Raw genomic sequence first — 18867 nt, 5'->3', positions numbered from 1 at the left:
GTTGGGTGATAGGTTGGACTTGATGATCTTGAAGGTCTTTTCCAACCTGGTTAATTCTGTGATTCTGTGATTCTGTGATAATTCTGTAAGATGCTAATTAGCTGTATGTATAGAGAAGGAAACTGTATTTTATTTAAAATATGCATCCTTTTCCAGGTCTACTCTTAGGAAAAAAAAAATATCTATTTTCTTAATAGTTTAAGGTGTTTTTCTTTCTTTTGTATAGGTTTATTTGTGGTTAACGGTTGCATTTATCTCTGTAGGTTGCTGATTGTTTTTTAGACCTGATAGTTAATTCTCAGTGATTTTTTTCCTTTTAATTTTTGTCATCTTTCCTGAGAAGTAGAATTTCTTTATTCCTGCTAGGCTTTTAGCCTTCTATTTTATTTTCTACTAGACAATTATTTTCCATCTTAGGAAAACAAAAAATATTAAAATGTTTTCATCTAGATTCCATCAAGCATTAAGTTAATAAATAAATGATCCCATGAATATATGATACACCAAAAAGGAAGAAGTTATTTCAACTTCTGAGACATAAAATTCTGCTAATGTCATTAATTATATTCATAACTCATGTTCTTAAGTATATCATGATGACCTTGTTACACTAAATATTTTAGGGTAAGATTTCAATAATGTCTAAATTATGTAATATTTACTCACGTGCTGTATCACTAAGCCTGTTATAAAGTTGTGCAAATAGAACCCACATGAAAGTAGAAAACTAGATAGTAATCACATTCCATAACGAAGTTATCTCTCAAACTTCATCTGCCTTACAAATATGGAATAACAGAGTTATTAGTAGCATTCCAGAGTATCACTCACAAACTCTGGACTCTCTTGAGGGACAGGAGGCCTTGCAGAGAGCTCTGGATAACATTGGACAATGATATTTGGATTAAATTTAGCAAGTCGAAATACAAGATTCTGTACCTAGGGTAGAGTAACACTGGACACAAGTATAAACTGGGAGAGGATTAGCTGGAGAGTAGCCCTGCAGAAAGTGATCTGGGTGTGCTATTGACAGCACTCTCAATATGAGTTAGCAGTGATCCCTGGCAGCCAAGAGTGCAAACTACATCTTGAGGTGCATCAAACATTATAACCAGCTGGTCAAAAGAGGTGATTATCTCACAGTATTTCACATTGGTGTGGCCTCACCTTGAGTACTGTGTGCAGCTCTGGGCCCCACAATTTGAGAAGGATGTGAAAGTCCTTGAATGTGTCCAAAGGAGAGTGACAAAGCTGTCCTGTGTGGGGTGCCTGAGGACTCTGGGATTGTTGTGTTTGGAGAAAAGGTGGCTAAGAAACTTTGGCATTTCTTCCTACAGTTTCCTGAGGAGGAGAAAGAGTGGAGAGGCAGGTGCTGAGATCTCCCTGGTATCCAGTGATAGGACACATGGGAATGGTTCAAAGCTGTGTCAGTGGAAGTTTAAGCTGAACACCAGAAAGGGTGCTTAAATGCTGGAATGGGCTTCTTGGAGAGGTGGTAAGTAAGTAAGTGCTTTAACTTTTGGTCAGCCCAAAATTGATCAGGCTGTTGAACAAGATGTAGATCCCTTCCAACTGAAATATTCTTCCCTTCCCCTTCCCATTTCTTTGTATATTTTCAGAAACTTTCTACTAGGAATACTTTGCATGTCACTTTTTAGACTTTCACTTTTTCTATTTCTGTATGAATTTGGCAGTGCATAGTAATGGTCATTGAATTACTATTCCACTGATAAACTTTCAGTTAACCTAGTAGAAACTCACTCTAAAAGTTCCTATGACACACCTCCACTAAATTTTGTCCCATTTGTATTACTTTATCCTGGAAGATCATCTCATTGTTCCCTTGTAATATTCAGGTCTGGCTGTGTATTAATGATTTCTCCCAACTCTGTGTCATGAGAAAATTTACTTGGAATATTCTCATTTTTATTTTAGAATCAGTCTTAAAGTATTTAATAAGCTTCTTCTCAAGACTGAGAATATGAGCTTCCTTTAGATCCCTTTTATTCCTTGAATTTTATTGTCTCTTTAAATCAAGTTATTTATCTACTTTATAATTAACTCCAGTTCAGCTAATATTTTTTTAAGTTTCAATAGAATTTTAAGTAGAATAAATCCACTAAAATTTGTTGTATATTTTGAGATTAGCTTGACATAATCAGATTTGTTAACCAGTAGCAAAACTGCTGCACATGTACAGTATGTGCTGGTTTTCTGTATTCAATATCTGACACATGAATGGCCATGTCTAAAAATATTCTCCTGAATTATCCATTCTACCTGAATTATCCGTTGTTTCAAGCATTCAGAACATGTTAAGTCACTAAGAGGCCACAAAGAAGATCCAACCAAGCTCTTTTCAGTGACACAAGGGACCATGGACATCTGTTAGAACAAGATTCAGATTCTTTTTCACTTTTCACCAGAAAAGCATTACTTTGTCTATTTTTTTACCATGAGGACAGTCAGGTAGGAGGACAAATTGCTTTTAAGAGGTTGTGCAATATTCCTCCTTTGAGGTTTTCTAGAATATAAATGGATAAATCCCTAAGCAACCACATTGCTGACTCCTTGGAATAGGAAGCTGGATGAGAGGCCTCGGGAGTTTCCTTCCCACCATAGCATACTATGATCCTGTGATCCCAATACATTTACTGTTTTTGTTTGTTTGTTTGTTTCTATTGTTGTGGGTTTTGTTTGTTTGGGGTTTTGAACTTATTTATTATTATTATTTAATGTTATCTAAACATTGCAGTGAAGAATTATTCAGGAGGTATACACATAAAAACCCTTAACTCTTCCTAGTAGTAGGAGTTTCCTTTACTCAAAGTAAAGAATCTACTGTGGTAGAGCCTGAAACAAATCAGGTAAGTTTATTTTAATAATATAAAACAAAAAGGAGAAAGTACAAAGTGCATAGGTTTATACAGTTTCCATGTGCAGGATGGAAGCATATCAGGAGAACAAGGATGTCTAGCAGGAGCTGATAAAAAATAAGCAATATGTAGTGAGATAGATAGCAAAAAAATGGAAATACTGCTATTAATGAAATAAACTTGCATATAGGCAATGAAACTAAGAGAAACACTGCATCTGCTTCAAGAAATTGAATGTGGTCAGTAAGAAGTATCTAGTGTTGCAAATTCCCTTTTCCATTAGGGGATCAGAAACTGATCACAACCAACATTTATTAGAACACTCCTTATTAATTAAGCTTTAGGTATTAATAGAATCAAGCTGTTATTCATAGCAGAGTACTACTTGCATAGTGTACTCAATCACTGCCTCACCAAGTTTCTTCTTCCTTTCTCTGCCTCTGTCTCTCTCTCTCTCTCTCACAGACACCTTCCTAGAGTTACATAGTGGACAGTCCTACTGAGGGAACAATATCTCCCAAGTGTTGAGAAAGACTCTGGAGGTTTTCCTTGTTTCATTAGTTGTATAGAAGCGTAATTCTGTTGCTTTTGCCTGCATAGAGCAGCCACTGCCCTCTTCAATGTGGTCTGAGTTATCTTGTCTGCTGTGATACCAGCATCTGGTGGTATTGAATAGACATAGCAGATTCATAGTGTCTTGAGTTTTTCTACTCTTGCAGATTCTATAGACTTGCTATACTTGAGAGACATTCACATGCTATCCTCCTCAGCATGTGCTCCTCCTTTCAGAGAGCTATTTCCTGGTATCTATGTCTCATCCATAGGTATGCATACAATACTTTGACAAAAATTAAAAAGAAGGAGCTTTGATGAAAATGTAAATCCTAGGTGTGCTGGTTTGCTGAAGCAAGTAGCCCAGACAATATATTGAATAAAACAGACACACAGGTTGAGGATCTGAAATTTAATATTATTTTACATCAGTACTGTAGAAATAGAGTAGAAGGAGTTCAGAAAAGATAGAAACATTAAATGGTATCAAGAAACAATCGAGAAATAAACATGTTTAGTAAATAAAAAATTAATTAAAAAATTAAAATCTAATGTTATTAGAAAGAGTATCTTTTGTTAATTTATCATAGTATCATTCAGGGTTGGAAGGGACCACAAGGATCATCTAGTTCCAACCCCCCTGCCATGGGCAGGGACACCCCACACTACATCAGGCTGGACAGAGCCTCGTCCAGCCTGCTCTTAAACACCTCCAGGGACAGGGCCTTGACCACCTCCCTAGACAACCCATTCCAGGGTTTCACCACTCTCATGAAGAACCTCCTCCTCACATCCAGCCTGAATCTCCCCACCTCCAGCTTCATTCCATTCCCCCTAGTCCTATCACTACCTGAGATCCTGAGAAGTCCCTCCCCAGCCTTCCTGTAGGCCCCCTTCAGATACTGGAAGGCCACAATTAGGTCACCTTGGAGCCTTCTCTTCTGCAGACTGAACAGCCCCAACTCCCTCAGTCTGTCCTTGTAGGAGAGGTGCTCCAGCCCTCTGATCATCCTTGTGGCCCTTCTCTGGACACATTCCAGCACCTCCACATCCCTCTTGTAATAGGGGCTCCAGAACTGGGCACAGTACTCCAGGTGGGGTCTCACCAGGGCTGAGTAGAGGGGGAGGATCACCTCCCTCGACCTGCTAGCCACACTTCTGATACAGCCCAGGATCTGATTGGCTTTGCGGGCTGCAAGTGCACATTGAGAGCTCATGTTGAGCTTTTTGTCCACCAGCACCCCCAAGTCTCTCTCCTCAGGGCTACTTTCCAGCCAGTCACTGCCCAGCCTGTATTTGTGCCTGGGATTGCTTCGACTGTAATCTGTTTTTAACACACACACACACGTGAACACACACGTGTACAGACACGTGCACACACACACACTCTCCCTATGTTCCATCTGTTATACATCATTTCTAAGAAGCATATGGCTTGGTTTTGTTCATTTCAGTGCTCCATCTGAGGATATAGAACAATGATCCTTATACTCCTCCTCTTTTACTTTTAAAATTATTAGCTACAGAGTGTGAGTAGAAAAGTCGCGATTACAATAATCTCTGTTCTTATAAATGCAGACTTGGAAGTATCTGCAGGGTAGATTCTGTGTAATCCCTCATAATGGATTTGATAAATATGACACTGAGCAAAGAGAAATAACTCTGCTAGGATAAACAGACTACAGTGTGCTTAAAGTACACAGTGTCTTGATTGCTGTCCTGATATCCACCCCGCTTCTCTTCCATATGGGGCAAAGCAGAAGTTCATGAGAGAGTGTGGGATATGAAATTACAAGAGCTGGCTAGTAAATTCTGTTTTGTAAGCAGACTAAACTCTGAAATGTTGCAGCTTAGGATGACATTGGTGGATACAAAACACTTTGATCACAGATACCTGTGCAACTTTACAAATTAAATTACCTTGCTATCTCATAACATGGTGCAGTCCAGGAGGAAGGCCAAAAGGGTCAGCACAGTTTTCACAGCTGTGTGGTGCACAATCAGGGGGCTGGGCTGCAGGGGTTCCCTGGGTGCCTCTTTGGTGCCTTCTTCAGCAGTCCCTTTGGTCCTGCCTTGGGTATCTCCAGTACATGCCTGGAGTCTCTCTTCTGTCAACAGAGTCTGTCTTTCTGCATGTGTCCAATAGCATCTTGCACATCTACACAAGTGTCATTATGTGCCCCTCCCCTCATGTCTGGCCAAGAGCCTAAACCTATGTGTTTCCCTAGATGAATCTCTTCAGTATGTTTCTCCAGTAACCTCTTTCCCCCAGTGTGCCTGTTTCCAGTGTGTGTCCTGTGCCTTAAATCTGCACCTCCTTCCTAAATACATGCAAGCCAGAGCACCTGGGGCTCTGTTGCCAGTTTGGCATGCAATGGAATGTTTACAGTGAAATCATAGCCAACTGGATCTTCAGGGCCTCTTCCCTCCAGGGCATTCTGCAGCTTTCAGCTACCCAAACCTGCCACTCATGTTCAATTAATGGATATTTAGCATCTTCCTTTCTGCTTTCCTTCCCTCTTCACTTTTCAGAACTCACTTTCATACTTTGCTGTTATGAGTCAAGAGTTAATGGACAATCTTTTCATTGTTTGTATACATATGTATATATTGTTTGTATTCATATATATGAAACACATACAATCTTTTCATTGTCTATATATGTATGTGTGTGTGTGTGAAATACATACTTCTTCCTTTTAGTAGGGAAGTTTTTATTGACTTGCAAAATAGTTACTTCCTGGTCTGAAAGTGAAGGATTGGATTTTTGATTTTGTTTTTCTTTCTAGACACAGTTGGTGTAGGGCCGCAAATATAAGCCTTATGAGGAATGGCTGAGGGAACTGGGATTGTTTAGCCTTCAGAAGAAAAGGCTGAGAGGTCACTTCATTGCCCTCTAAAACTTCCTCAAGGGAGGATGGAGTGAGGTGGGTGTTGGTCTCTTCTCACATGCAGGAAGTGACAGGACAGGAAGAAATGGCCTCAAATTGTGGCAGAAAACATTCAGATTGGATATTAGGAAATAATTCTTCATAGAAAAGATTATCAAGTATTGGAACAGGCTGCTCAGGGAAATGGCAGTAACTATCCCTGGAGGTTATTTAAATGCTGCATAGATGTGGTGCTTACAGACATGGTTTAGTGATAGCAGCTTAGCAGTAGTGTTGGGACTGAGAGCTTAAGGAGAGTGGTTGGACTTGATGATCTCAGAGGTGTTTTACAACCTCAACAGTTTTATGATTCTGTAACTTGCCAAATGTTCATTTTCAGAGGTAGACTAAATAAGTGGTTTAGAGCAGCCAGAGCAAAAGCTAGGACAGGAGGTTTTGTACTGTTAAGGTTTACGGTATTTAGCTATTTTGCAGATGCCTGAATGGGGATGTCATAGAATCATGTCTTGGCTTTTTTCTTTTTTCCTTTTTTTTTGTTTTTTTTTCATGGTTAAAATTGACCTGGACATATGCAGTGCTAAATTAAAATTTTTTAAATACATATTTTTTATGTGTAAGTGTGTAAGATGTACTAAAAATGGGGTGGGGAGAAGGTCTTGTTAGATTTGATTGGAATGCAATAAAATCACTAGGTAGTTTTTTGGTAGAACATATTATTCTTATTTTGGCTGGGATAGAATGAGTTTTCTTCCTAGTAGCTGATACAGTGATGTGTTTTCTGATTTAGCATGAGAATAATGCTGTTAAAACCCTGATGTTTTGTTTGTTGCTAAGTAGTGCTTATCCTATCACAAGGGGCTTTCTGTTTCCCATGCTCTGCCTGGTGTAAAAGTATCTGGGAAGAAGCATGACCAGGACAGCTGACACAAACAAGCCAAAGGGATATTCCACACCACAGAATGTCATGCTCAGTATATAAACTGGGTGTAGTTGGCCAGGAGGCCCAGATCACTACTTGGGGACTGACTGGGCATTGGTCAGTAGATGGAGAGGAATGGCACTGTGCATCAACTCTTTTTATTTGGGTTTATTTCTCTTTGGTTTACTTATCTTCCTTTTCACTGCTATTAGTACCATTATTATTATTTTATTTAAATTACTACATTGTTCTTCTTTCAACCCACAAATTGTTGTTTGTTTTTTTTTTAATTCCCCATTGCACTGCCTGGTCTATTTTCATAGTTTCATAGTTTCATAGTTTCATTCAGGGTTGGAAGGGACCACAAGGATCATCTAGTTCCAACCCCCCTGCCATGGGCAGGGACACCCCACACTAGATCAGGCTGGACAGAGCCTCATGCAAATAACCACCATATTTATACATTTCTCACTTCAAAGTTTGTGAATGACAAAAGGAAAGAAAATGAAATGAAAATAAGCAGAATTTTTTGTGCTTTTCTCAGAAGGCTGTCTTCTTGCTCCTGATGGTTGTTTTTGTTCTGTTTCCATCATGGTGTTTGTTTTTCCTTTTCCTTCTGATGTTCAGCTTAAGCTGTGAATGGCTGACAGGTTCTTTTTACATCTATTTAAGTTCTAGTTGGGACTTTATCTATGAATTAGCTCAAGGCCATGACAAGAAATAAACTCATGAAATATAAAGTGTTTTCTTAAGCATCATAGGCCTTCTTCCACTGAGGTTATGTACAAAGACAGTTAAAACTGTCAACAAATGTTCCATACTTGTCACAAAGCTTAAGACACTGTTACTGTTAGATACAGTGTCATAAGCATTTTATAAAGATGTCTGAGTCCATCTGTTAAAAGAAAAAGTGAATTGCTCTATTCAGAGTAGTACTGCAGTGCTTATCTCTCTTTTTCCTGACTTTCTGACTCATCTAACTTTCCTAGTAAGGCTTAAGACATAAGCACATGGACTTTTCTTCATCTCTGTGCAAAACTCTTATTTATTTTATAAGGATTCAAGTTGTGTATTGAAGATGTTAACTTTACAAACCTAAAAGCTCACCAACCATAAAAAAAAAAAGAAGATTTGACAAATCCTCCCTACAGAATGACTGTGACATTCTAGTTCTGAGGCTTTACTTTAAGTGAAAAAGTCAGGAAGACATCTAATTTTTAATTAGTTCTCCCCATTTGGGAGATCATCTGATTTTACTGGCAGAATTAGTAAGTGAAATCACTCAAGAGCTGCCATGTAAATGTCCCCTACCCCTAGGGCCTTAGTATATTAAATGAGTACAGTGTTAACCTGGAAACATTATTATTGATTTTAAATGAGAGCAACTCTGAAATTTGGAGGAAATCGTTACTTTGAAATAATTATTTTTCTTCCTTTCTTGATCTCTGATAATGGAAATTAGACATATAAATCTCTTTTATGCATAAAATAGGATAATTTCTTTCCCCTTGCCACATTTTAGTGATTATAATAAATAATTCAAATTAATTCCAGACATATTTTATAGTGTTTTATGACAAACAAGATGAACAACTTGCAGGATATATTGAAGAACAAACAGGGCTGCAAGTCTTTTTCTCCTTGATTTTACTTTTATAACTTCTTTTGCTAATTTCCCCATAGTTTACTGAAACAGTTTAGGGAGATATTCTGAGTTTGTACAGTGAGTTTTCCAAATACCATTTCAGCACTAAAATTCAGCCATATTTCAGTGGCAAATATGTCACATTTAATTTGATTACAAATAAAGATAATTTCTGTTGAATTAGTATGAAGCTCATTTATGACACAATTTACAATGCCTGTCCAAATTGTGAATGACTGCACCCTAGAGCCATATAGGCAGCTGTCACATACTGGAAACTCAGCCTTCCAAAAGTTCTTAAATAAGGCCCCCAGTCTTAACTAGTCCTATAGAATTGTCATTCTTATAACACATCCTTTCATTACTTGAAAACAAACAATGCCTAGAAATAAGCAGAGATTCAAGTATCTATGCCTCTAAATCACTGTTACATGAATTTTACTTCTAGTAAAGAAGCCTCACTTAAAAAGAATTAAGTATTTTCAGTTAACTATTAATACTGAAATCTAATCAGCATAAAAAAAAAACAACCAAGAAAGCAAGAAAAACAGCAGTAATGCAGGTTTTATGTCTGCATACACACATATATACACACAAACATGCATATGGATTCATACACAATCATAGAATCATAGTTTAGATTGGACAAGACCTTCAAGATGATTAAGTTCAACTGTTAACCTAGTATTGCCATGTCAACCACTAAACCCTGAGTGCCACATCTATACAACTTTTAAATATCTCCAGGGATGGTGATTCAACTACTCTCCTAGGCAACCTAGTGCTTGACAGCTCTTCCAGTGAAGAATTTTTTTCCTAATATTTAACCTAAACCACTCCTGGCACAACTTGAGGTCCTCTCCTCTTGTATTGTTGCTTGTTACCAGGGAGAGGAGACTGAGCCTCAGCTTGCTACAACCTCCTTTCAGGTAGTTGTAGGGAGTGGTAAGGTATCTCATCACCAACCTTTTCTCTAGGATAAATAACCACAGTTCCTTCACCTGCTCCTCACCCTAGACCCTTCACTAGCTTCATTGCTCTTCTCTGTACATGCTCCAGCTCATGATGAGCCCAAACCTGAATGCAGTATTGGGGGTGCAGTCTCACCAGTGCTGAGTACAGGGGCACAATCACTTCCCTACTCCTCTTGGCCACACTATTTCTGATACAAGATGCTTGACTTCTTGGCCACCTGGGCATTCAGCTGGCCCAAACAACATACCTAGATCATTTTCTACTGAGCTGCTTTTCAGCCACACTTTCCAAAGCCTGTAGCATTGCATGGAGTTGTGATCCGGCTGCAGGACCACCACTTGGCCTTCTTGAATCTCAGACAATCAGCCTCAGCCCATTGACCCAAACGATCCAGATTCCTCTGTAGAGCCTCCCTGCCCTCAAGCACATCAAAGCTCCTGCCCAATTTGGTGTTGTATAGAATAATTTATGTCACAAAAGACCTTTAATATCATTGAGTCCAACAAATTTCAGCAAGAACACTTGAATGAATAATGAAAAACACATTCAAGTGTAATACAAAAGCACAGCTTTCCCAATTCCCTTCCATCTTTTAGTGTAAAGAAAAGGATGATAGATTACATCATAACACAATTACATGTTCTTGCATAGTCAAACTTAAATTCCTGGGAAAAGACTAGGGAAAAAGAGGTCTTAATTTCACAAATCCACTCAAAGTCACTGGGTACTGCACCTTTTAAAAATCAGAGAAGTTGTATGCAAATCTATCTCAATAATGGAGAAAACTAGTTTTAAATGTAATATACAGCAATGATAAATAACATCAGATAAAAAAATACATATTATATTTATTATCATAAAAGAAATATCAAAAATATGTCACATCTTCATGAAACTCTGCAGTCTTTAGAAGGATATAAAACTAGGTAATTCCACCAAGGAGAAGCTCGTCCAGTTTTGACAGCCTCAGAGGTACACTCCTTTCTTAGTCACTAATGATTTTTAAAATTAATGTATAAGACCAACAAGGTTAAAACAGTGATAATGAAATGGAAAGCAAATAAAACCATGTATATTTAATCAGCATAAATATTAAGATTACATTTAATAAAAACCAGATTCAGTTAGGAACTGCATCACTTCTTAGTCAGCTTTACTGGATGTAGTCCTATCACCAATCTGCACTGCAGTAGATTTTGGGCTTCTATTATTAATACAGTATATTAATAAAACAAAACACTTCAGGCCATTCTGTCAAGAAAACAGTTTATTATTATTTTCAGGGATATCTGCATCTGTGCTAAACGATCAAAATCAACACTTTTCATTATATAAAACATTACACCTAAAAATGGAAATTTGCTCCTCAGAACTGTCAAGAAGTATGTAAGAACTCATTAAGAGTTGAAAGACTTCTCAAACAAAAGCAGAGTACTTGACAAATGCTTAGAAATCAACCTAACTAAATGAAGCATGGAAAAATATATTAGTCAAACAGAAAGATCTCCAATTCTATACTGCTCTTGATCATACAGATGCAGAATATGGGTGTAAATCATTATAATTTTGGTATTACTAATAATGCAAACATGCATGTATGTAAAACCAGTGCTTTTTTGGACTGCCAAACAATTTTGATTTCCAAATAAAGTCCAAAACTATGAAATATTTGGATGACCTACAGTAAATGTGTGTTTTCTGCATATTTCTCTGAAAGCAGTCCCTTTTGCTGCTTCTGTCGCATTCTTCTTTATTATTTGGTCAGATACAGAGTTTAAAGAAAGAAACCACTTTGGCAACTACTTTACCAATAAGCCTGAGTGAATAATATCTTGGCAAATAATACAGAATACAGAATTAACCAGGTTGGAAAACACCTTTGAGATCATCGAGTCCAACCCATCAACCAACACCATCTAATCAACTAAACCATGACACTAAATGCCTCATCCAGACTCTTTTTAAACACCTCCAGTGATGGTGACTCCACCACATCTCTGAGCAGCCCATTCCAATGGGCAATCACTTTTTCTGTGCAGAACTTCTTCCTGACATCCAGCCTAAACCTCCCCTGGTGCAGCTTGAGACTGTGTCCTCTTGTTCCGGTGCTGGTTGCCTGGAAGAAGAGACCAACCCCCACCTGGCTACAACCTCCCTTCAGGTAGTTGTAGACAGCAATAAGGTCTCCTCTGAGCCTCCTCTTCTCCAGGCTAAACAACCCCAGCTCCCTCAGCCTCTCCTCAGAGGGCTTGTGTTCCAAACCCCTCACCAGTTTTGTTGCCCTCCTCTGGACACATTCCAGGAACTCAACATATTTCTTAAACTGGGAGACCCAGAACTGTATACAGTACCTAAGGTGTGGTCTAACCAGTGCTGAGTACAGGGGCACAATGACCTCCCTGGCCACACTGTTCCTGATACAGGCCAGGATGCCATTGGCCTTCTTGGCCACCTGGGCACACTGCTGGGTCATGTTCAAGCCTACTGTCAACCAGTACCCCCAGGAGATAAGGAACTGATATCCATTATATATACCACCCAAGAATATGCATTCCAGTGCTGAGAGCCAAAATCTGCTTGATTTATAAGCCAGTCTGATTTTATACACAGATGGGCAACAATTCTAAGTCATAATTTTTCTCGCATTCTCTTATTTTCTGTTATGATTTAAAAAAAAAAAAAAAGCTATCTTATGTCACTAGAAAATAAAGAAAATAACAAAGAAAATTATCACCCTAATGTAAAGAGACATTCAGAGAAAAGGAAAAGGAAAAGGAGAAGGAAAAGGAGAAGGAGAAGGAGAAGGAGAAGGAGAAGGAGAAGGAAAAGGAAAAGGAAAAGGAAAAGGAAAAGGAAAAGGAAAAGGAAAAGGAAAAGGAAAAGGAAAAGGAAAAGGAAAAGGAAAAGGAAAAGGAAAAGGAAAAGGAAAAGGAAAAGGAAAAGGAAAAGGAAAAGAAAAGGAAAAGGAAAAGGAAAAGGAAGAAAAGAAAAGGAAAAAAAGTCTCTGGGCAGTAGGAACTCCACAAGGTATAATCGAACAAATGTCTTGAGCGCAAGCTGTTTCCAAGACTTGAAATGTGCAGCGCAGTTTGTCATTGTACATCCTCCAATGTGCTACTTACTGGTTCCTTTGCTCCTTGGATTACTAATTTTTATTTAGTTACATCATGTTCCAGCAAAAGTATGTTTTATGAACCATGGCTATGTAGCAGGACACAAATTACTATATGCAGGTACATCATGATCAACTACAGACTGGCATACTGAAAATAGTTATGTAGTGAATCGTGCTTTTCAAGTAGGAACAAACCTTATGATCCACAAGTACAGTGAATAAATCACATAAACTCACTATATGCATCTCTCGCATTGAATTTTTTTAGAAGTACTTTGGTGTGAGCTTCTTGGGAATCTAATGTAGAAAAGCATATACATAGAATCACAGAATCACCAAGGTTGGAGGAGACCTCAAAGATCATCAAGCCCAACCTGTCCACAGACCTCATGAATAAACCATGGCACCAAATATCACGTCCAATCCCCTCTTGAACACCTCCAGGGACGGTGACTCCACCACCTCCCTGGGCAGCCCATTCCAATGGCTAACAACTCCCTCAGTGAAGAACTTTCTCCTCACCTTGAGCCTAAACTTCCCCTGGCGCAGCTTGAGACTGTGTCCCCTTGTTCTGGTGCTGGTTGCCTGGGAGAAGAGACCAACACCCTCCTGGCTACAACCACCCTTCAGGTAGTTGTAGAGGGCAATGAGGTCACCCCTAAGCCTCCTCTTCTCCAGGCTAAACAATCCCAGCTCCCTCAGCCTCTCCTCATAGGGCTTGTGTTCAAGGCCTCTCACCAGCCTTGTTGCCCTTCTCTGGACACGCTCAAGTGTTTCAATGTCCTTCTTAAACTGAGGGGCCCAGAACTGGACACAGTACTCAAGGTGTGACCTAACCAGTGCTGAGTCCAGGGGCACAATGTCTTCCCTGCTCCTGCTGGCCACACTATTCTTGATGCATGCCAGGACGCTCTTGGCCTTCTTGGCCACCTGGGCACACTGCTACTGCTACTGCACACATCCCACAGATCTTATAAAAAAGCATGCATTTTTATTTCCAAGCCATTGGCAAGGAGTATGACATTTCAATTTTAAAGAAAAAATTCTGGGAGACAAACTAGTGTCTTGTTTCTATTGTACATGATTTTCTTACAATCAAGGGACTAGTCCAGGATTTCAAACATTCAATTCAAATCTTCCATCAGCATGGACTTACCATGTATTGGTATTGGACTTACCATGAAAAAGACTTAGACATTACACTAACAAATGTTGAGTTGGAGCAGATAAATTCTCTTGCTTCTTCCTTTTGAAGAAATGTTGTTATGCAGCAAGTAAAACAGTATTTAATGTGTAACCAGAGATACCACAACTGTGAAAGCACCATTTCTATCTTCCAAAACCTGATATGGATTTGGTGCCTCTGAAACAGAAGAGATAAAATGATCCTAAATTTTCAATTTTATGGAATTACAAAATCACAGAATGGTTTGGGTTGGGTCTTTAAAGATCACTTAGGTCCACGCCTTCTGCCATGAGCAGAGTAGAGTAGAGTAGAATAGAATAGAATAGACCAGACCAGGTTGGAAGAGACCTTCAAGATCATCGCATCCAACCCATCAACCAATCCAACCCACTTAAACAACCAAACCATGGCACCAAGCACCCCATCAAGTCTCCTCCTGAACACCTCCAATGATGGTGACTCCACCACCTCCCCGGGCAGCCCATTCCAATGGGCAATCACTCTCTCTGTATAGAACTTCTTCCTAGCATCTATCCTAAACCTCCCCTGGTGCAGCCTGAGACTGTGTCCTCTTGTTCTGATGCTGGCTGCCTGGGAGACACCTTCCACTACATCAACTGCCTAATGCCTCATCCAATCAGGACTTGAACACTTCTAGGGAGGGGACACTCACAGCTTCTCTGGGAAACCTGTTCCAGTGTCTCATCACCCTCACAGTAAAGAATTTCTTCCTTACATCTAGTCTAAATCTACTTTCAGTTTAAAACCATTACTTCTTGTCCTATCATTACACTCCCTGATGAAGAGCCCCTCCTCATCTTTCCTGCAGGACCCCATAAGTACTGGAAGGGCACTATAAGATGTCACCAAAGTCTCATCTTCTCTAGGCTGATGGACCTCAACTGAGTTTGTCTTTAGAGGAAACAACATTCTCTTAGCATTTCAACTACTGCACTATTATTGTGACTTACATTACTAATACTTGATAATATTTAAGAGTCATTATTATTACAATTTATGAGGAAGAAAAATGGAGGTAGTTCGATTGTTGTGATTTGAGATTCTACATGGCCATTCAAAAGAGGTCAGCAGTCACTGGATTCAGAATGCAGCATCAAGCAAGGATCAAGATTTATTTATGCTAACAGTTATGAGAATATGACTGCCTTCAAGCATGCATATAAACCAAAAAGTAATTTTTATAGTCAAATAAAGATTGACTTTTGTGTTTTTTTGGCATTCCATATAAAATGAAAAATTTTCACTAAGGCAAAGCCAAATTTCTGGAACCACAAGTAAGACTCCCAAGTTTGCAACTGGATCTTGCCTGTAATCACATTTCAACAGTAGCAGCTGCTTCAGGTGGTGTTTATCAGTTACTCATGCAATTATTATTTTGAAAAAGCCTCTGTAAAGTGTCAGTACTTTCCAGACTCAGTACTTGGGCATGTGTGTCATCTTGGAACAGTCAAATCTGTATGCCAGCAAGACATGTAACAGTGCTCACTGTACCTAATTCCCATAGTAGATGTTGAGAAATATAATTAAATTGTGTTCAGTATCACAAAATGTGAATGGGTGAGACCACAGCAAGTGTTACCTCTGCCATTTTAATGCAGAGGAAATAGATCTACTTAATTAAAATGACCTAACTATAATCTAATGTGGACATTCATTTATCAAGGATTAATTATAATACACAAATGCTGTTTATAGTGTCAAGAACACTATTAAGCACAACACTGTATACAATTCAATGAACATATGGCATTTGCAGAACCAGCAGTGTTACCAAAAAAATCCAACATAGCAGTTGTCATAATCTTATGATAAACTACTGCTGCATTGTAATTATATGAGCAAGACAGCCAACGTTATTATCAGAGCTTCTGTTCTCTTTGAGTGCCTTGTAACTTAGAAGTTCTTTTATTTATGAATACTACATTGTGTTACTTAGTGTGAATTATTGTAGGCAGAGCAGCTCAAGTTATTCTCCAGTATTATTCCAATATAGCAATGATTTATGTTAGATATTAATTTTGTCATGTTTCATAGTGTATTTATTTATATATGGTTCTTGGCAAAAATAACTAGCCCAATATTCCTTAGGTAATGAGATTTTAAGTTTTATAAGTGAACTTACAGTGCCCTTAGAAGTAAAGCATTCACATTTACCTTTCATTCATGCCAGAGGTTAATAATTTGACAGTTAATAACTTCCATCTAACACAGGCAATCTATATTATTCTGTTCCACAAGTAGGGATGCACATAAAAATTACTTTAGTAACAGACATCAGTAGCATCCAAAAATTTCTTTAAACTATTTTCAGTACCCGAGTAACAGGCATGTAAGAATTAAAATAATACTGAAAATGGAACAAAAACCTTACACATTTTAAAAAGATGGCTTCCAATGTTCTCATTACATACACAAAGCCTGGAGATAGATTCAAACAGCAAATGCTGTATCTTAAATGAATGTGTCATTACTTATGGCAACTCCCTGGATAAATAATGATTAAAATTATATAGTGATGATCTTTTGAGGTCTGTTCCAACTCCTAACATTCCGTGATTCTGGGATCCCATTCCTGTATTATTGGCTTCTTCGCAGGAATATACAAGAACAAATCACTTCACAGGAATGACGAATTAATATCAAAACCCGGTGTTCTGTTGTTTTAAAGTGCATTGATACCTGGATTGCAGAGGAGCAAATTTGGCTTATGACACCACAAAGATCTTTCAGTAGTTTATTTGTGCTTTTCTAATTCTATCAAGACAAATAAATATTTTAAATCTCATTTTTCAAATTGCAGATTATACTATATCCTAATAGACTGCTGTGTAAAAGGGAAACAAAACTCTTCACGCTGTGCTCTGTATCTTAAGAAGGAGGACTGTTAATCATGAGTGCAGAAAACAGCCTCCCTAGAGAACAGTATTGTCTGAAGAGTAATAGCACTAAATGGATGCTTCTCACTATTGGCTAACTATCTGCTCATCACTCAGCACTTCAGTCATCTAGTCAGTTTCAAATGTATCCCTTTGTTTAGGAAGCTAATAGCCTAACAGGAATGACTGGGATTTCAGTCTAGAATGAACACATCTGAAAACTAGACTAGAAAAACGAGGTACTGCAATAATATCCTGCAGTGTCTAAATTTCTTTTGAGATCTAATCTCATATAATTTCAGACATTCTGTTTCTATCTATTAACGGAGTAACTTAATCATACTAGAAACATGCTTATTACAGAAATATTTTATGAACATTGTTTTTTGTTGTTTCAAAATGAGCTATTCATAACCAAAGTATATATAAAGTAATTATGCCAAGCAACACATTTTGAAGCCTCAGTAGAAGAGATTTTGCTTGTAAAACAATTGAACTGATTTATGTCATGAAATTGAATTGATGCATTTTGGAGTACACAGATTTAATTGTTTCTGTAAAAGTAAGCAAACAAACAAAAACCAAACAAACAAGCAAAAAGAATGCTTCATCTATCCAAGCAGTCTGGTAAAAGAATAGAGACAAAACAAATATGATTTATTTGGATGAAAGCAGGAAAAGAGATCTGACTTCTTTCAAAACCTAGAAGGCAACCTTGAACTCTTTGGACTATACAACTCTGGATAAAATTTTTGATGGCAATAATGACAAATGTTTGTATGACAGAAAAATGTACTAATTACATGTTATACTATTGATTTAAATTTATATACAGGCAGCTCAAAGAAGTTAGTTTGGTTTGGTTTGGTTTGGTTTGGTTTGGTACCCAGAGAGGTTGTGGAGTCTCCTTCTCTGGAGACTTTCAAGACCCATCTGCATGCATTCCTGTGTGAGCTGCACTAGATTCTATGGTCCTGCTCTGGCAGGGGGGTTGGACTCGATGATCTTCAGAGGTCCCTTCCAACCCCTAACATCCTGTGATCCTGTGATAATATCTTTTACGTAGCATCACTGGCTTTCAAATTGACAGGGCTTTTAGATCTCAATTTCATTTGGCCCAAAAGTACTCCATACATGATGCTCTACATGGCACATTACCAAATTAGAGTTTTATTAGAATAAACCTTTATTAGAATAAACCAAACCAGGTTGGAAGAGACCTTCAAGATCATCATGTCCAACCCATCAACCAATCCAACCCACCCAAACAGCTAACCCATGGCACCAAGCACCCCATCAAGTCTCCTTCTGAACACTTTCAATGACGGCGACTCCACCACCTCCCCGGGCAACCCATCCCATAGCGCAATCACTCTTTCTGTATAGAACTTCTTCCTAACATCCAACCTGAACCTCTGCTGGCGCAGCCTGAGACTGTGTCCTCTTGTTCTGGTACTGGCTGCCTGGGAGAAGAGACCATCATCCGCCTGTCTACAACCTCCCTTCAGGTAGTTGTAGAGAGTGATAAGGTCACCCCTGCTACCTAGATTTTTATTGAGAAGGAATGATATGATGTGGCAGTCTAAAGATGTTAAGCTGTGCTTCAATGATTGATGTTGGACATTAACTGCATTGAATTTTAAGGTAGGTTGATCTGACTTGTTTAACTAGGCATTCTTTCTAGTACCTATATAAATCTAAACATATAGGTTAGCAAATTACAGGTAAAGAAGTATTGACAATGGAACTTAGTGACTGCAATGCCATTCAACTGTAAAGCACACAAAGGACTCAGACATCACATTTGTATC

The sequence above is a fragment of the Melanerpes formicivorus genome, unplaced genomic scaffold (genome assembly GCF_026170545.1).
Source record: "Melanerpes formicivorus ecotype bairdi unplaced genomic scaffold, bMelFor1.0.p_v2 SCAF_1, whole genome shotgun sequence".
In the NCBI taxonomy this organism is placed as follows: Eukaryota; Metazoa; Chordata; class Aves; order Piciformes; family Picidae; genus Melanerpes; species Melanerpes formicivorus.
The sequence above is the reverse complement of the archived record's forward strand: the minus strand, read 5'-3'. Positions refer to the sequence as shown.